This window comes from Sorghum bicolor, chromosome 5 (genome assembly GCF_000003195.3).
Source record: "Sorghum bicolor cultivar BTx623 chromosome 5, Sorghum_bicolor_NCBIv3, whole genome shotgun sequence".
NCBI lineage: Eukaryota > Viridiplantae > Streptophyta > Magnoliopsida > Poales > Poaceae > Sorghum > Sorghum bicolor.
Genome location: NC_012874.2, coordinates 40,911,504 through 40,932,379, shown reverse-complemented (window position 1 = coordinate 40,932,379; position 20,876 = coordinate 40,911,504). Strand labels below are relative to the sequence as shown.

General features: G+C 46.6%; 1 long non-coding RNA gene across 1 annotated transcript; it reads right to left on the bottom strand.

Annotated features, from left to right (window-relative positions):
* On the bottom strand, positions 911–2,689 carry LOC110435337. Its single transcript, XR_002452982.1, has 3 exons — positions 2,557–2,689; positions 2,092–2,411; positions 911–969 (listed from the first exon to the last, which is right to left on the bottom strand). It is a non-coding gene; the product is annotated as an uncharacterized LOC110435337 (long non-coding RNA).

The window sequence follows — 20,876 nt, the reverse complement described above, 5'->3', positions numbered from 1 at the left end:
CCGCCAAAACATGAGGTAGCAACCTCGCCAAGTTCCATCTCCAAGTATCCAGTGAATCCAATTTGCTCATCAAGTGAGGGTCTGGGCCGCTCGTGACCGTGAGCACGGCTGATATATCAGTTTTACACTCTGCAGAGGTGTGCACGTTCACTCCAAGTCGTGATTCCCATTTGCCCGGGGTCATGACTCCCCAAAACACTGCCAAGGTGAGCAGGCAGGGTCTCACTACGAGACCTTTCACAGGGTCCAACTGATAGGATGCCACTCGCAAGTTTTCGCCGGGGCGCTCGACAGTCGATACGCATAGCCATGGCGTACCGATCAACCGACAACTTAATATTCATTACCCAAGTTACTTCCTCACGCCTACCCGGAAAGTAACACCCTACTAGTGGAGGTCCTGCTAATTAGTCAAGCCAGAGCCATATAGCTTGGAGCTGCACTGTAAGTCCCAGGAGGCCGCTCCCTGACTAAGTCCTTACGGAGAGAAGAGACGGGTACGCCCGGCAAACCGGACCACCAACAGTACCCGCTCCCCCTGTCACCACCATCATCACGATGCTCGTAAGCATCCAACATCGCCATCACCGCAGTGACCAAAGGTTCAGCACAGTTTAAGCATCAAGTTAAGTAGAGAGTAATTCTTGTTTAAGCATGTGTGTAAGATGAGTAGAGTAGCTAAGCAAACCTAGTATAGCCTACACTACCCACATACATAACCCTAGGTGAACAAGGAATGGTAAGTAAAGCTAGTCATGTCCTTAGGGTTTGCATTCATTGGACACATGCATGTAAAGTAAATGACATTAATGAGTAGGTTCAAAATGATCAAACGGTGTCTGCACTTGCCTTTATTTTCCAGTGTATATCTGCTCAGAATTCTTTGGCTTCTTTCTTCTGATCTCCAACTTCTGCTTCGACCGTCGGTCCTTAGCTCCTGGTCTTCACTGCTGACGAACCACGCTTCTTCTACTCGTAGCAAACAAGCAACACAAACAGACAAACAAACAATCACGACTAAGAACAAGCATCAATCAAAAGAAAAGCTTAAAAGAGCGCACTAAACAACACAGCTTATTGCTACGATCGTGACAACGCAAGAACGATTAAGAACAGAGCTATCGTTAAACGGACACGACTATCGAGGCTCGAAGTGAAACGGAGAAGACGACTATTCGCTTGATCTATTTTATTTGATGAAAAGAGGTGACAGACTTTTAAGAGAAATATCATAAATCATAAAGTGAAATTAAACAAACTATAATTATAAAAGACAAAGTATAGTTCCAATTATATTCTATTTATAAATAAAAAGGTATATATATATATATATCATTTAAGTCATTTAAACATTTATCATTTAGGAAGCATAAAGCAAGTGAGAGCATCTAATCGAATCATGGCATGCTTGCATTTATACTAAACAAGTTATAATTAATAAAGAATCCTTTAAATTGATATTAATAATGTTAGCATTTATTTATTTATAAAAGATCTAAATTATAAACATAAGTTACTTTTAATCCAAAAAGATATTAGATAAATACTAACCAGATTAATTACATGGTTCATATTTAACTAAACAAACTATAATTGATAAAGACACACTAAAGTTGATGTTAATCAAGTTAACATTTTATTATCCATAAGAGATTGGAGATAAACCTAAATTACTTTTAATTAATTAAAAGAGGCACTCAATAAAATTTAATCAAATTAATATTTAAATTATAAATTTCAAACATGTGAGACTTGCTAAACACCACCATTAACATATAGGTTTGGTCGACACGATCTTACGCAACGAGAACCAAAATACAACCGTAGGTGGCTTTTAATTAGAAAGTTATAAAATAAATATTAAACAAATTATAGTTAAATTAATAATAAATTTATAAACGAGCCATATAATAAGTGTTTACGCTACTGCATAGAACATGATGATATGAATCTAACGCAACTTGAACGACTCGAAACGAACATGATGATATGAATCTAACGCAACTTGAACGACTCGAAACGGAGTTAAAACGACTAAACGGTGGAGATTAAACAATGAATGGCAATTCCGTAAATAAAAGCATCTTCTACCTCTGTCCTCTTCTTCATCTTGACGTGAACATGGTGGCCCTGATGGCGATGGGGGTGCTGCTGCTGCACAACGCAGAGAAGGGGAGGGGCCTGGCCAGTCGAACGCACGCCACAGCAGTGCAAGGCCACGGCGGCGCGACACCAAGCTTGAGGCCCGTGGCCAGGACGTGGTTCGCAGTAGGGTGTCGGTCTGCAGAGGAGCGGCAGCAGCCAATCCTGCTCTTACTAGTAGGCGCGCGTGCGAAGAGGAGCGGGCAGAGGGCACAGTATAGTGGCGCTGATAGGACCTGCAGGTGTGCCTCACTGAGGGGGTCGCGGCCCTAGCGAAGATGACCGAAAAAACAAGGAGGAGAACGTTACTCATGGGTGGTTCACCGGAAAAGAGAGATGGGAAGGGGACTCGGCCATACGGACATGGATTTGCGAAACAAATGATGTGCCGGTGCAGAGGACGATGAGACGAACCTCGGGATGGTGACGGTTTTCGTGGAGGATGCCGGAGATGGCCGGAAACTCTCGCCGAAGGTTCGCCGGAAAAGTTCGCCGGAAACGAGATCTAAAACTTCGACGATGGATCTGCGGCGCTACGAACGGCGGCTCGAAAAAAGGGTTGTACTTCTGGAATCAGCGCGTCGAGGGCTACGCCGACATATATATAGGTCTAGGGATTGGAAAGGTTTCAAAAATTATTAATTTCGGGATTTTAAATAAATCATTTTCAGTTCCAAAATAATTCCAGAAAAAGCTGAAATCATTTTAAATCCCTAAAAAATATTTCCAAAATTCTAAAAATTAAAAGAAAACTTTTAGAGATATTTTGAGAGTTGATCAATCTAGATAAAGTTTTTGGTGTCCATGAAAAAGAATTTTAGAGCGTCCAAAAATTATACTTTTGCTATAGGAAATTGGGAAAAAGTTCCGAAAAAGTTTTGAAAAATTCTCGGGAAGGACCGGACGGTGTCCAAACGCATTTCTGAAACCTAGCACACTCAAAAACACAAAACTCAAGCAACAAACAAGCATCACATCAACTAAAGCTCGTCTAATTAATTCCAAAATATTTGAAAAGCACCATTTTTCTTCGATAAAAAAAATATATGAAAATCTAAACTATTGTTGGAAAATTTTATCCTCATATTAAAAACTAATCATTTTATTTAGTATTTTATAATAACAACCCAAAATTGAAATTTTGGGGTGTTATAGATCTACCCCACTTTACATGAATCTTGTCCCGAGATTTGAAGAGGCTAGAGAGATAGTCAAAGGAGATCATCAAGATGTATTAAGACTTTTGACAAGATATGATTTAGGAATTAGGAATAAAAAATGACAAAGAAGTCAAAGATCGATTCTCAAGATTGATTTAGAGTTTATGGCATGAGGTCAATGGATTGAAGATCCGCATAGGTTGAAAAGCAAGATAAAAGGAGGTTAAAAAGATAGATAAAGGTTGATCACTGGGTTTTCATATTATAAGGTGTAAAGATAAGGAGTGAAGATTAGCAATCAATGATATAAACGATAAATCAGTGCTTACAATTTCTTGATTCAAGATTTATGAGATATATGATGAAAATATTAGGAATTGTCAAAGATTAAGAAGGAAGATAAAGATTGAATTTATAGTCTTCACGCTTCATTGATTCCAAGACTATGAGATGTAAGATCAAGGACCAAAGGTTGGCACACAATGATCAAACAGATCAAGATTGATGACAAAAAGGATAGACAAGATAGATGAAGACTTATCTTTAAGTCTTTATATTAAGGGGGATACGATTGAGAGGCAAACACTAGTAAAAGATGATAAGAAGATGGAGGTTGGTGACAAAAAAAATAAAGTTTGATATACAAGAAAGATAGATAAGATATGGTCTTCAATCTTCAAACTTCATTTTGTTCAAGATATCAAGAGTGGTAGAGGATCAAGATTGACAATAGATGGATAGGATATGAGAGATTACTACCCCACTTAAACAAAGATCGAGCTAATCCCCAAACGACTTCTTCCAGACCTCCATCAAAACACTAGAGCAAAGACGACACACAAAACACAAACCAAGCAAGACAAGCACACATCACATCAACGATGCTACACGTGCTTCTTCAACAATGGTGGTCATCCTAAAGGGTAAGTCCGAGATGATGAAGGGCCATCGAATTTGGAAATAAAGCAAGTTTTGAAAACTTAAGTAAAACAACTAAACAAAAGCCAAGGAGATAAATAGAAATAGCTCAAAGGAAGCTATTCAAGGAGGGGATACAACATGACAAGGATGAAGAAATAGTCAGAATCAAAGGGTCAAGGTATAAGAAAATAGTTTTATAGCAAAATAAGGTTTAGAAATTGACTAGTGCTATCTAGGCATACGTCCTACAGTCAACATTGCTCTGATACCATTCCTGTCACACTCTGGCTTTTAAAATAAGACCAGAGTCGTCATATGTGTGCCCAGGAAGTCCACACATACAACAAAGAATAGAAATATTAGAAACAATATCAGCTCTGGCAAGCAGGACGTGGCAAGAGCAGAGCGGCGGCCGTAACATGGCAAGGGCAGCATCTATCTAGGCATGGCCGACGGCGGCGGCTCTCAAGGGTTTTAAGGACGTAAACACTCTAGACGAATATGACGTGTATATATACGTGCGGTCTAGATCAAGTTTGATTAGGGTTAGAACTTATTATTTTTGGAATTAATTATTTTCATGGATAAAATAATTATAGAAAAGCCCAGAATTATTATTTAAACTATGAAAAATATTCTAAAAGCTCTGAAAATTCGGAGAAAATTCTCAGAGACATTATGGAATATGAGGAACTGTAATACCCGATTTTAAGGACAAAACCAGATATGCACCATATGTGAGTTTTAGAAGCCAAATCTCTCATATGGCTACAAATAAGGGGTAATATCAAAAGACAATGCATAAATATATATAACATACTTAGTATAAAAGAGATAACCTTTATTAGCAAACAGCGGATAGACAACTCCAAACTTCGGGTATTAACTTCTCTCTACAGGATCCAACTGACTGGTTGATCACAAGCCTAAACTCCTCCTGAGGTTTGGGGGAAATAGCAAGAGTGAGTCCATGTCGAACTCCACAAGTATAGCAACTAGATTATATGGATCCCACAATCTCATGATCAATGTGACATATATAATGTAAAGCATTAAATAATAAACAATGAGCATATTTAACACACAAGAATCATCACCCTTAATGTAGATGTCCCCAAGGCCGCTCCTGACCGTGAGCTCGGCTAGTATACTAGTTTTAACACTCTGCAGAGGTTGTACATCTTTACCCATGAGTCATGATTTACCCTTTCGCCCGAGGTGATCAGCCTCTTAACCCACTTCCAAGAAAGGTCGGCAGGGATCACTATGAAGCCTTTCAAAAGTTCGTCTAACATGTTAGGGCCGCAAGGTTTCCTTTGCGCGCAGATATAGAGCCCCCCTTCCGATGGCACAATGACGCGCAGCCTATACACATACAGACAGAGGCCACACTATACCCAAAACGGTTCAGCCCCTCCGCCCTTTCGGGTAACCTCTAACAAGCTAGAAAAGGTCTTCATACTGAGCTAAAGCCAGAGCCATTATAGCCCTCATGGTTGCACTGTTGTCCCGGGTGATCACGTACAGATAAATCATCAAGTTGCTAAAAAGTCATTTTTATCATTTATTACTTAACATTAATCTAGTCACAGGATCATGGTCACAGAAATAAAATCCAAATGTTATACTTGCCTCAATCCAATTGCTCTTGCTTATCCTTTTGGTCCTGCTGGTCTCACTTGTTGCCAAAGCTTTGATCTTGATCACCGAAACTGCTCTCCGTCTAAACTCGATCATCGATCATCAACACACAAACAATCGGACACAACATACACGTAGCAAACAAGGCTATAATTAGAACAGTACACCAATCATATAAAAACAATATAAAAAGTTTGTAAAATAATTCTACGCATCGCTACGATCTCACAGACGTAAAGATGACGAAAATCGGAGTTAAAACGGAAAAGATATGGATTTTCTAAGATTTTATATAGAAAAGTAATTAATTAATTAAGGTCACGAAATTAAAAGGTTTCAAACTGAGTGAACAATATTACTAACATGTAGTGCTCGTGATTACGAACCTAACACAATTTCAATGGACAAAACGGAGTTAAAACAGAGATGATATGGCCTAAATAAACTAGCGTATTTTCTTTGTATTTTTAGGTTTGTTTTTCTAAAGGAAAACGGCAATAAAACATGTCTTATAACGACGTCATCAAGCTAGCCAGCAACGTTTATTCGCAGATATATGTTAGACATGTACATCCCTAGATCGATTGCTGCGCAGATAGAAACATCGCCGGGCGAAACAAATCAGTGCATGCACTTGTAGAGGCTTTGTGAAATTTCTCACACAGGAATCGACATATTAAAGATGCAAAGTTACCTCTTATGGTGATTATAAGATTCAATAGGACATGCTTGCCGAACGATGGGTCAGTGGCCACGTCGTCAAGAACAGGTTGATCTACGGCAACACCTTCTACTCCCGTGCTCTGTTGCTTGCTACTCTTCACGTGGCCAGCGATTTGGTCTTCTGCTTCTTTGGTCCACAATCACGATGGTTCACCGGAACATGGCAAGCAGCTCTGGCAAGCAGGACGTGGCAAGAGCAGAGCGGCGGCCGTAACATGGCAAGGGCAGCATCTATCTAGGCATGGCCGACGGCGGCGGCTCTCAAGGGTTTTAAGGACGTAAACACTCTAGACGAATATGACGTGTATATATACGTGCGGTCTAGATCAAGTTTGATTAGGGTTAGAACTTATTATTTTTGGAATTAATTATTTTCATGGATAAAATAATTATAGAAAAGCCCAGAATTATTATTTAAACTATGAAAAATATTCTAAAAGCTCTGAAAATTCGGAGAAAATTCTCAGAGACATTATGGAATATGAGGAACTCAAATAACGTATTTGGACCTCATGATAAGATAATTTGGAGCATCTAAAAATTAGATTTATGCTCATAGAAAAGTGAGAATAGAAGATGGAAAAATTCCCGAAAAGTTTGTAGAGATTGCTTGATGGACGAGGAACTAAAAGAAGTGCTTTGAGTGACAAAGAAAAGATTTTAGGAAGCTCCTAATAAAAAATTGAGCTGAGAAACCAAAGAATTTGGTTATAGATAAAGATAAAGACGTACTGGTCAAGGAAGATCTACTAAACGCATTTTAAAACTTTGCTCACTCAACACATAAAGGAGCAACAAGTCAACATCACATCAAAACATATGCACCAGCATGTATGCACAACAATATTGCTAAGGCTTATGATAAATTTTAATTTAATGAAAATTATTATTTTCCTTATATTTTCGTGAGCACAAAATACAAAACTGAATAAATTTTCATCTATTTTGAAAAGAGCAAATTTTAGGGTGTTACAGTCTAAGAAGAAAAACCATCTTAATACCTCTGGCACTGAACATGCATCGCTAGATGCATCGTATCGATGTAGTCCCCGAGCTTGCTGGAAGGCGAAGTATGAAACTTGTAGCAAGGTCTAAAAAATTAAAATTATCCAGTCCAACTCATATGCAATTGAAAAAAGCAGTCCCCAAGCTATGGTCGAAGAGTGATTGAAGCAAGTCCCGAGCACAACGCAGGGAGTGATTGATGAGTCTCCGTGCACGATCGGTAGTCCGCACAGTCCCCGAGCACGACATAGAGACTGATCGAGCAGTCCCCAAGCATGGTTGGGAACGTAAACATGCTTGGTACAGTCCCCAGGTTTTCAAACGAGTGTGCTAATTGGCCAGTCCCTGAGCGTATCACGCTCGGTGGTCGGTACAATCAATCGAGATATCAATTTAGCAGACTAGTCGACCAGTCCCCGAGCATGTCATGCTCGGTGGTCGGTACAGTCAATCGAAATGTCGAATGGACAGACTAGTTGACCAGTCCCCGAGCATGTCAAGCTCGGTGATCGGTAAAGTCAATCGAAATGTCGAATGAACAGACTGGTCGACCAGTCCCCGAGCATGTCATGCTCGGTGGTCGGTGCAGTCAACAAGTATGTCATGTTCGTTCCTCCAACAGACCCACTCCTTTTTGAAAAAAAAGCATATCACCGCATTAATGCGCGATGTGACAAAGCATCCTGGCACATTGTCAGGCTGTTGCGTGAAAAGGTGCGCCTGGTAATTGTGCAGCCGCTCTTTGCGCGGTCCAAGAAAAGGAAACCATCAACAATGCAGAAAAGCCACCATATTAACTGCGATAATCATTGAGAACCGAAACGCCGCGCCCGCCGCAGGATCCGCCCACTTCCCCAGAATGCGGGAAGTGGTAGAGGTGGGGCTGTTGTTTTAAAAGCCCAAGGTCGTATCCTTGTTTTTACCCAGTAGTCGCATACTATTGCCCAGCCTCCATCTTTCTCAGCACCTTCAAGCCTCAAAACCGAGCTCGAGACTTTCCAGGAGTTGAAATGGCGAAGAGCGATGCCAAGAAGAGGGCCGAGATGATGGCCAAGGAATGGAAGAAATCCCGGAGCAACACAAGGTCCCTCAACGACCTCGTTGAAAAGGGCCTCCTGCACAATCAGGAACTCGGAGGATGGAGTGCACCGGAGGGGGAGAGCTACCCCGACCCCGCGACGGTGAGATTGTAGTCTTCGAGGAATTCTTTAAAAGGGGTTTTGGATTCCTGTCCATCCTTTTCTCTATGGTCTTCTTTTCTACTATGAGATCAGGATTTGCAATCTGCACCCGAACTCTATTCTTCTTATCTCCACATTCATCCATCTATGCGAGGCCTATGTTGGAATAGAGCTGCACTTCAATCTCTTTTGCTATCTTTTCTGTTTGAGGAAGAAAGGAGCAGTTGGAGGCTCCAAGATTGCAGGTGGAGTATACCTCAATCTGCACGACGGGATGAAGAACCGGTACCTCAGTTGCCCATGGAACACTTCTCTCACCGAATGGTACAAGAAGTGTTTCTACATCAGGGAAGAGCCAGGCAGCGCCACGTTCTGCGATGTGGGCTACATCCCCGAGAAGAGGGTCAGCTGGACAGACCGTCCAGAATACACTAGGCAAGTGGCAGAGCTGATGAGCCTGATCGACTGGTTCCGCTTAGACGGGCCAGGAGTGGTCGGGAACTTCCTTGTGCGTCGATTGATGCCTTGCCAGAGGAGGGTACACTCAGCGTATGAGTAAGCGGGGAGCCAAGACCCGACCAGGATGTGCCCGGATGGTCTGGAGAAGGCAGAGGTCCAGCAGCTGATGAACGAGTTATTCAACTTGTCTGATGATAACTTCGTTCGAAGTGATGACCGGATGCACGCCTTCATGCTAGGACGACCAGCTCCTAAGGTAAACGAGTACCTTTATTGATTTGTATTGTTATGTGAACATTGTAGTCTCTTGATTGATGACCTGTCGATTGTTCTATTGCAGATTGGAGATATTGACCGGTGCTTGGTGTATGTATCATTAGCACCCAGCATGGACCAACCAGCTGGGGTGGACCCCGCAGTGGACGATGCTGCTCGGAGTCCCCAATACACAAGCAGCGAAGAAGACCAAAACCGACCGGCGCCGACCACCGAGGACAGGGTGGCGGAGAAAAGGCCAATGGCCGCAGAGCCATCCCTTACAGAGGCGTTGTCGGCGGAGACCAGCCACGCTCCGAAGCGTCGCCGGCTCGTGAGGATCGCCGATGACGAGGGTGAAGAGGATGAGGCTGCACCATCTTTGGTCCAAAGGCTGCGCAGTTGGCCTGACATCGCACTGATCACCGCTGGTCGGCCCCGAGCTCCCTGAAGACCAGCCCTGCGCACCAAGGTTGACCCCGGTAGAGAAGGCGCAGCAGACGTGGGGCTAGCTTCAGCAGTTCGTCAAGGATGCCGGGGAGTTTGCCGGAGCGCACGTCCTTAGCATGGTATGTGCCCACTAACCCCCTGGTCGACTTGCCCGACTAGAGAGGGGATATCCCTAGGAGGTTGGTCTGCAGGAGGCAGATGACCTTCGTGTCGGCCTGCTCGATCTGTCGTCAACAGTGATCGATGACATAAATCTCTTTGGGACGTCAACTCCCCTTAACCAGCCCGGATCAGATAGGTCGGCCAGGGAGTTATCAGGGGTGTCCATTGTAGGAGATGGGCGGTCGACGCTTGCGGTCTCGACCAGCCAGACGCCAGTGGCCCCGACCCCTTCGGCGGGACAGGAGAGCCATGCGGGTGATCGGCCCGAGCAGTAGGCTTGTAAAGTAGTCTGTAGGAGTACACTAGAAACCGCCCAAAGGGGTGTTTATTGTAAACTTTGTGTATAAAGTTTGTAATAAAGCTTATTTTATCATAACCATGGTTTTGAGTGCTGTAATATTGTTTGAGTGATGTATCACTGAGTCAAGTTGATGGCCCTTGAGGACCTTTGTCCTGGAAAGTAATTGTAGCAATTGTCAAATATTCTGCGTATGAAAAAGTATATAGCAAGAAAGACAAATTTTATTATTACTCATCACAAAAAGATTTACAAATGAAATATACTGGAACTTACGGATAGAAACGGCGTAGTTTGTCTATGTGCCAGGAGTTGGGCAAGCGTGTTCCATCTGGGAACGCCAGTTTGTAAGATGTAGGGCGTGTGACTTCGTTGACCACAAAGGGTCCTTCCCAAGGTGTAGATAACTTGTTCATTCCTTCCTGGCTTGTTTTCCATTTGAGTACCGGACCACCGACCTCGAAGGAGCGGTTTTTGACGTTCCTGTTGTGGTACCGCCTAATAGCCTCGAGATACTTCGTTGTCCGAAGGCACGAGGTTAGGTACTTTTCTTCTGTGCAGTTGATTTCGAGCTCTCTGGCGAGGTCGGCCGAAGACTGGTTGAAATGTTCGACTCTTGGAGATCCAAAGACCACGTCCGAAGGGAGCACTGCTTCGGTGCCGTAAACCATGAAGTAGGGCGATACACCCGTGTTGTCACTAGTTTGTGTTCGGAGACCCCAGACCACAGCCGGTAACTCTTTCATCCATCGTCCTGGTGCTCTGTCGTTTTCAGTATACAACCTTTTCTTCAAGGCATCAATAATCATTCCATATGCATGCTCCACTTGACCGTTGGCCCGTGGGTGGGTTACCGACACGTACTTTATGACTATGCCTGTGTCATCGCAGAAGTCCCAGAATGTAGTGCCGGTGAACTGGGTGCCCGGGTCAGTGATTATGCTGTTGGGAACCCCGAATCTATGTATGATTTGATTGAGGAACTCCACAGCCTTCTCGGAAGTTGCTTTGACCAGTGGCATGTATTCGATCCATTTCGAGAATTTGTCGATTAGCATGAAGACAAATTTAAAATTGCCAGGAGCCGGCTTGAATGGCCCGATCCTGTCGAGGCCCCAACAGGCGAACGGCCAGGACGACGGAATTGCCTGAATCTCGTGAGCAGGTATGTCGGTCTGCTTGGCGAAGAACTGGCACCCTTCACAGTGTTGTACCAGTTTCTCGGCGTCAGAGACTGCGGTTGGTCAGTAAAAACCTGCTCGGAAAGCCTTCCCGACCAGTGTTTTGGAAGCGGCGTGGTTGCCACAGGACCCGGTGTGTATGTCATCCAGAAGCCTGACGCCGTCATCTTGGGATATGCATTTCAGCAATACTTCTTAACTTGCTTTCTTATGCATAAGTTTGCCATCAACCAGTATGTAATTCTTAGATCGCCGAATAAGGCGCTCGTTCCCCGTTTTATCTTGAAATCCCAAACCGTCTGATAGATACTTGACGAAGGGAGTGCGCCAGTCGTGGCTGCTGGTTGTCGGAGTGGTATCATCTATGAGCATTGCCTCATTGGGTTGCTTGTCGACCAGGTCTGTACCGACACTTGGCGTGTGAATATCTTGGATGAAAACGCCTTGCGGAATCTGGGCCCGGGATGACCCTATTTTCGACGACGCATCTGCTGCCTGGTTCCTGTCCCGGACCACGTGGATGTATTCTATGCCTTAAAAATTGGATTCCCATTTCTGGATTTCTTTGCAGTAGAGGTCCATCTTCTCGTGAGTTGTGTCCCACTCCTTGTTTAACTAGTTGATGACCAGGGCAGAGTCACCGTGGACGTAAAGGCGTTTTACTCCCAGTTCAACGGCTAGTCGGATGCCGTGCGGGCATGCTTCGTATTCGGCGACGTTGTTGGATGCTGGAAAGAGGATCCTAAGGACGTAACAGAGTTTGTCCTTGTTTGGTGAGACGAAAAGTATTTCGGTGCCAGCTCCATTTATGTTCAGGGATCCATCGAAGAACATTAACCAATGGTCGGAGACATCTAGGGAGGGGGGCTCGTTTAGATCCGTCCATTCTGCGATGAAATCGACCAGGGCTTGAGATTTGACGGTAGTACGACTCTGAAAGTCTAAAGAGAATGGGCATAACTCCATTGCCCACTTTACAATTCTTCTGTTAGCGTCTTTGTTGCGCAAAATGTCCCCCGATGGGGAACTAGTAGTAACTAGCACCCGATGTCTGTCAAAGTAGTGCTTCAACTTTCTTGAGGTGATTAAAATGGCAAAGATTAGTTTTTGTAACTGAGGATACCTGGTCATGGATTGGTTTAGGACTTCGCTAATGAAGTATATGGGCCTCTGGACTTTGTAGACGTGGCCTGGTTCATCCTGCTCGACCACGAGCACCGTGGAGATGACCCAATCAGTCGCTGCTATATAGAGGAGCAGGTCCTCGTTAGGTTGGGGTGCAGTGAGAACGGGTGGTGAGGTGAGGAAGGCCTTGAGCTGGGTGAACGCCCTGTTGGCTTCTTCTGTCGAGGAGAATTTCTCCGACGCTTTTAGTAGCTTGAAAAAAGGGAGGCCTTTTTCCCCCAGTCTAGAGATGAACCGGCTGAGAGCGGCCATGCATCCGATGAGCTTTTGAATGTCATTGACATTTTTGGGTGGTTGCATATCCAGTACGGCTTTAACTTTTGAAGGGTTCGGCCGTATGCCGTCGCGGCTGACGACGTTGCCGAGCAGTAGGGCCAGAGGGAACCCCAAAGATACACTTTTTGCAGTTGAGTTTCCACTTGTATTTGTTTAGCGCCTCAAAAGTGTGGTTCAGGTTGTCGATCAGGGTGCTTGTGTCCCTGGTTTTGACAACAACTTCATTGACGTAAGCCTCGGCAAGGTCGTCACGTATCTCGCCACGGAGGCATTGTTGGATAGTGCGTTGACAGGTGGCCAAAGCGTTTTTCAGTCCAAAGGACATGGTGGTGTAATAATATGCACCAAAAGGAGTTATGAAAGAAGTTTTGATCTGGTCGTCTTCTTTGAGCGAGATCTAGTGATAACCAGAGTAACAGTCGAGAAAAGAAAGGAGTTCGCATCCGGCTGTTGAGTCGACCACCTCGTCGATACGAGGGAGACTGAAAGGATCTTTAGGACAGTGTTTGTTGAGATCAGTGTAATCAATGCACATTCCCCATTCATTATTCTTTTTTCTTACAAGGACTAGATTGGCAAGCCAATCAGTATGATACACTTCTTTAATAAATCTGGCTGCAAGTAGCCGTGTTATTTCTATCCTAATAGCCTCCTTTTTGTCACGAGCGAACCGTCATAGTTTCTGCTTGATAGGTCTTGCGGTCTTCGAGACGTTTAAGGAGTGCTCGATCAAGTTTAGTGGGACGCCGGGCATGTCTGTGGGTTTCCATGCGAAAACGCTTACGTTGTCCCTTAGAAACCTAACGAGCGCATCTTCCTATTTAGGGTCCAGGTTAGCCCCAATGAGAGCCATCTTCTCGGGGATGCCGTCGACCAGCTGTACTTCCTTGTGCTCTTTGGACTTTGAGTTTTTCCTTGGAGTCTCCTGCTCGGGTAGTTGGAGCTGGTCGGGTGGAACTTGCGTGGCTTGAGCTACAGTTTCTGCCATGCGAATCGAGAGATCAATTGCTTCAGTAACTTAGAAGCTTTCCTCCTCGCAAGTGTATGCGGTGTAGACGTTGCCTCTTACGGTCAAGAAGCCTTTCTCGGTTGGCATCTTGAGGACCAGGTTCGAGTAGTGCAGAACTGCCATGAACTTGGTCAGCGATGGTCGGCCTAGAAATGCATGATAGGTGCCGTCGAAGTCGGCGACCACAAAGTTGACGAACTCTGTGCGGAAGTGGTCTGGCGTTCCAAACTGGACGGGCAGCATTATCTGCCCAAGGGGTACTAAACTTTGACCAGGCAGGACGCCCCAAAACTGAGCATCATACAGCTTTAGTTGCGCCGGGGTTAGCTTGAGGGCGGGCAAGCTGTTGCGGAAAAGGTTATCAATGGAGCTACCCCCGTCGACAAGTACACGCTCAAACCTAACGCTGTTGATGCGAGGGTCTAGGATCAGAGGAAAACGCCCTGGTTCTAGGATGGCAGCCCACAGGTCTTGCCTGTTGAAGGAGATCTCTCTGTGCGACCAGGGAGGAAATTTCGGGTCAGCGATCAGACCATCTGTGCTATCCACATTGAGGCATGCTCTCTTCAGGAGCTTTCTTTCTCATTTAGATTCGATGGAAACTTTGTCTCCAAAGATGGAGTGCACCACATTGGTGGGACTGACATACTGGTGCCGTGGGTCCCTATCCTGGTCATCGTCTTCGTCTTCGTGACCATGTCTATCCTGTTTCCAGTTTTTCTTGGCGGATTCTCCCTGAGCAGCCCGCTGTGTGTAGATGCTTTTGAGGACACGGCATTCTTCCATTGTGTGATTGGACTTGGGATGGAGTTGGCATGGTCCTCTCAGCGTCTTGTTGTAGTCTTCCTGGTAATCTCACCGTCCATTGGGGCGCTTGACTGTGTTCACCTCATGGTCGTTGTCATGAGATCGCTTGCCTCTAAAATCATCGCGGTTGTCGCGTCGCCGGTCCCAACCTTCTCGGTGGTCGCGGTTGTCGCCGCGGCGAGGGTTCCGGTTGTCGAAGCATCCACGACTGTCATCTCGTCGGGGAAGCTGATCGGTGCCTCTCGCATCTTCTCGGATGAGTTTTTATGCGTCATCGGCATCTGCGTAGTTTTTGGTCGTGGCGAGGTGCTCGGTGACCGTGGTCGGTCTTTTGCGCAGTAGCTTGTTTCTCAATGCTTCATGGAAGCGTAGGCCCTTGATGAAGGCCGATATAGCCTCGTCGTGAGAAATCTTTGGAATCTTGAGGCGCATATCCGAGAAACGTCGGATGTAATCGTGCAAGGGCTCATTCCTCGTGTCCCTTATCCTCTCGAGATCGTATTTGTTTCCGGGCTACTCGCAGGTAGCAATGAAATTGTCAATGAACGCCTGGCGCAGTTCCTCCCAAGAATCGAAGGAGTCCTCAGGTAGGCCGAGGAGCCATTGATGGCCAGCTTGGTCGAGGACAACTGGGAAGTAATTTGCCATGATGTGCTTGTCTCCTGCTGGTGACCGGACTGCGATCTCATAAAGAGTGATCCAATTTTTAGGGTTTTCCTTGCCGTCGTAATTTTTAAGCTTTTCGAGCTTAAAGTTGCGGGGCCATATGACTTGGCGAAGGTGTGAAGAGAATTGTCTTAGGCTGGGAGGGCCTTGTGCTACATCATACTCAATGTGTCGCAGGTTTTCGTGTACCGCTCTTTCCGTAGCACGCCTGTTGATGCGGTCGCGAGCATCCTTAGGAGGGATGTTGTATCGTAGATCCCTGTCCTGGTTTACTTCCTGACCATGCCCGCGCCTCTGCTCATGGTAACCGCCCGTGTCCTGACCACGGTTGTCGCGTCCTGTGTCCTTCCTGCGACCGTTGGGGGAGCGGCTATGATGGCGCCTGCTGGGTTGTGGTGAAGTCTGGCTGCGATGAGTCTGGTCGGAAGAAACCTCCGCGTAGCTGACGGCTTGGACCCTTTTGAGCAAAGTGGCTGTCTGCCCCATTGCGGCGATCAGATGCGCTCGTATGCTGGATCGGATGCCCTAGTACTCTGGGTATCGGGGAGCCGGTCCAGGTTTGCCATGGCAACCGCCACGTTAGTGCTTGGCGTCTTGTAGACTGGCTGATTCCCGACCATATCGAAAGCATCGCTGAGGTTTTGTGGCGCAAGTTGCCGTTCCTCGTCTGCTCGTCGCTAAGCAGGATCGGCGTTGCGCTGCTCGCGGAGTTGCTTTTGCTCGTCGGTTTCGCCATCGAAAACTGGTTCGTCGTTGCTGACGTTAAAGATCAGATCTCCTCGCCGGGGTGGAAAGACTGGAAAACGAGAAAAACCCGAAGGGTATGGTGATCCAGGTCATAGTCTTCATCCTCGGATTGTAAAACCTCGGTAGGGACAGACCCTGTACTGGAGTTCGTACTAGTAGCCTTATCGTCTGGCAGGACTCGGATGGATACCATGTTGACATAATGATGAGGTGCTCGGCTGCTATGGCCCGGCGACAAGCCTGCCTTGCTAAATAGAGACCGGGTATGCCGCGAATACTGGTCGGCCGCATTGTTCAGACCATAAGGGCTATTCTAGTCTGGAGAAGCTGTCTTGAGCTTGACAGATCGTCCCGTGGGGTTCGATGTTATTGTCAGGGATGCCTCCAGTTGTTCGTGCGTGGTGACACGAGTTGGCCGACGGGAGTCAAAAAAATTTGTTGACGCCGCCTGATCAGATTTGCGCGAGATCGAGTCCACCAGGTTGGAGGCTTCGAGAAGTTTGAGGTCGGCGCGATCGAGGGATTGGAGAAGGTCCGAGTTCTCGACTTGCTTTGCCTTGTAATGAGGAAGCGGAGGTCGAGTCCTCGGAGTTGGCGTGATGGAAGTCGACGCCTCTGCCGCCCCAGATTGAATCTGGCTTTCTTCCGAGGTCGTGGTCATGAGGCCGTCACCACAAGTGGTCCAAGTGATCTGGCCGACGGTGAGCGTGAGGCCATCAGCCACGTCCGCGGAAACTGGAACGATGACCATCTTGTTCGTCGGGAAAACTGTACGCACTCCCCCTACCTGGCGTGCCACTATCGATGAAAGGTAGTCAGCAGTCTACCTTGGGGTATACCCACAGTAGTAGTTTATCGATAGACGGTGCGCAAGCTACGAACTTGATGGTGACATAAGGCATGGACAAGGTTTTTATCCAGGTTCGTCCACCGTGTGGGCATAATACCTACGTCCTGCGTCTGATTGTATTGCTGTGGATTGTGTTGAGTTGAGATGAGATTTCCTAGGGGGGTCCCTTGCCTCTCCTTATATAGTCCAGAGGGTAGGGTTACAGATGTGGAAACTAATCCTAGTCGGTTACAATTGCCATATATAGTACAATATCAATTCCTATTCTAACCGACTAGAATCCGACTTGATCTCCACGTCTTGCTTCCTTGTGCGAAACTCCGAGCAGTTGAATCAAGCCTCGGACTGTCTTTGTGATGGGCCAAGCCTCCTGGCCCAAGTCTAGCCGTAAGGGTATAGGGGTTTATACCCCCACACCGCTCGAAAGATCCAGGAGCTGCGATTTGTTCCTTTTCCTACTTGGTTTCTAGCTACTAGGGATTAGAGAGCCAGTGCCAGATTCTACACAATTGTTCGGGAGGATTTGTATGAGGATTTTGTCCGCTCAGAGGCTCAGTTCAGGGAGCACAGGGTGCTTGATCTTGAGGTGCTTGGGAACGTGGTCGGTGCTGATATTAGGCAGTATTTCACTTATCTGACCGGTCTCCCAGAGTTGCTTGCTCTACCAGGTACCTATTGTGAGGAGTGGGTACAGGAGTTCTATGCCTTAGTATGGGTTTCTCCTGATCATAGCTACAACCACTATGCACTGGCAGGCACAGACTACAGAGTGACAGCTTAGTGGGCCAGAGAGGTTCTTGGATTGACTGCTTCCACTACCAGGATCCATCAGCTATGCTACGGGAACTTCAAGCCCCCTCGACGACCTCATGGTGGTGTTCTACCACCGGTTGACCTCGTGGCTCCCTATTTCCGTCAGCCCTTTGGAGAGGGCTCCAGCAGGACAGTGGGCGATCTGACACGCCCAGCGAGGATCCATGACTTTGTGTTGAGGAAGACTCTCTTTCCCAGGACAGGCTACAGGGATGGCTTCACCAGGATCCAGCAGTGGTTAGTGGCTCATTTGATTGCTCAGCGGCAGTTTGACCAATGGGATTTGATAGTGTCAGAGATTGAGGACACTATAGTAGAGAGCTTCAGGGGTCGTCGTCAGTTGCCGTACGCACATTAGATTACCCTTCTTATTCTTCGTGGTAGGCCTGAGCCTCTGCCAGCTCACCTTCAGAGAGAGCTGTGAGACTCTGACACAGTGTTCCGTCAGTATGACCCCCGACAGATGTTCCGAGTGCATCATGACCTCAGAGCTCCACCACCTCCTCTAGCACCACGTGGTCAGATGCTACCACCTTCACAGAGGGCTACCCGCAGTTCACGGGCAGTCCATGAGAGAGAGGGGGAGCAGGACATGTAAGGCTGAGGAGGAGTTCGAGTTTGCTTCGGATAGCTTAGACGATGATTATCGTTTTCCAGTGCCAGATCTTCCACCGAGGCCGCACGACCACGAGGCAGGAGGTTCCTCGAGTACTACGGACCCAGCTCTGTTTGCTATCTTAGAGGGGATGAGAGCCGACCAGCGGAGGGCAGCTGAGGAGTAGGCTAGGAGGGATAGGGATCAGGCTGCTATCAATGCAGCCATGTAGGCCAGGCAGGACGAGCTCCAGAGACAGCTTCTGACCTTCTAGGAGCAGCACCTTGCATTCCAGGCTCAGCAGACTGCGATGATGGCCGCTCTTATGGCCACTTCAGGGATTCAGCTTCCCCAGTTTCAGCTCCCAGGCACTTCTTCAGTCAGGCCCCCGACTCCAGTGCCTCAGCCTAGCGGCTTTCAGAGTTAGTCCCAGCCGCCGCTTCAGCTCCCTGCTCAGAGTCAGCCGTTCTTGACTCCTCAGCACCTAGTCTCTCAGGGTGCTATTTCTTCTGGTTTTGAGAAGGTGCCACAGTTTACACCTCTATGTTCTGGTTTTACCCCTCAATCAGCTACAACATCACACCTTGTGTTGGACTCGTCGACAGGGCAGCACGTCAGCTTTCCTTACAGTGCTCTAACTAGTGACCCTACGCCCTCACCTCTGCAGGCTCCTGCAGCTTTTATGGTCCCAGTTACCACCACTGAGCGCCTGTCGTCGTTCGTGGCTTCGTCTGAGCAGCTTGAACTTTCGTCTATCGTGCCAGAGACATCAGCGAGAGCGACAGAGTCCGTGCCAGCCTCATTAGCAGGACCTGAGCAACCAGCAGAGCCAGTGATAGCTTCAGAGCCCATAGAGCCGGCTCCAGCAGTTTCAGAGGGTCACTCTACCTCCTCCGAGTCAACGGCCGATGGTTTAGACGACGCAGCTCAGTTTCAAGCCATGCCGAGGGACTCCACTGCTCCGCCTCTCCCTCCTTCGTCTTAGGTTTTTGGCGCTTGATGCCAAAGGGGGAGAGAGAGTGAGAGTATGATAGTTAGGGGCAGCTAGAGATAGCTAGTGAGGGCTCTTGATACTTTTGTGTGCTTCATTCGTGCATCATGTTTACTTTTATGCATTTGTGTGAGATACTTTTTTGCTTGTGAGATACACTTTTGGTTATGAGACATGACACTATTCTTATCTATGATTTCTTTATGTCATGTGTTTGGCTCATATTACTTTGCTTCCGCGTTTTTACTCCAATGTATTATGAGCCATATGTGTTTATCTCCTGTTGTATACATCTCACATATTTGGATGCAGGATGATAGACTTGGTCAATATAAGCATGCCTATTCCCTTTTGTTCTTATTGTCTCATGCTTATAGAAACCAAGTCATTTGAAAACCTCATTTCCTTTCATACTTGAGGTTATTGTCATCAATCACAAAAAAGGGGGAGATTGAAAGAGCATCTAGGCCCCTAATGATTTCGGTGATTAATGACAATGTTGATTACTGTGACTAACGTGTGTTTTGCAGAGGCAAAGTCATTAGTGAGGTTATGGTAATAGGTACTCGATGAACAGGGACGTACATGCCTACTTAATAGTGGAAATCGTTTCACTTTTTGAAGGATGGATGGACATAATCAAGACTAGACTACGTCTAAGTGCCATATGGTGAAGAAGGGCACTTAGAGTATTTAGGACTTTATTTTCCTTTGACCGTACTGTTAAGGGGGCTTTGATCTAGTAGCTTGACTTAGGCAAGGCTTTAGGTTTAGGTGTGGTGCACACTTGGTAAACCTAGCAATAGGCAGCTTAGAGACAGTCCTTAGATCAAGAGGAACCAACTTCATTTTGGAACGGACGCGTTTCAACAAAGTTAGAGTGCCTAAGTAGGCACCAGACGCTGCACCGGATGCTATGTGAGTGCGTCTGGTGAGGTGCTTTAGCCGTTAGAGTGCTCCGTGCTTAGGGTTAGGCACCGGACGCTAGCACCGGACTCACCGGGTAGCGTCCGGTCCCATACCCAGGGAGTTTGTAAACTCCCCCCAAGCACCGAACGCTAGCACCGGACGCTGTGAAGTAGCGTCCGATGACCTATCAGAGGCAGGTACAGTTAGTCATTGGGTGTCACCGGACGCTCGGTGCAGAGCGTCCGCTGCAGCATCAATAGCGTCCGGTGACCCCGTTTTCGGTGGAAAATGGTTGGCCGACCCTTGAACTTCGTGGGGTTTATTTATACTCCTCCACCTCATCCATGGGAGGTCTCTTTCCCATTTGTTCAGCTGAGAAACACCTTGTGGTGCAAGAGAGTAGCAAGAGCCTAGAGAGGATTGTGTTTTGAGAGATCTCTTGTGAGAATC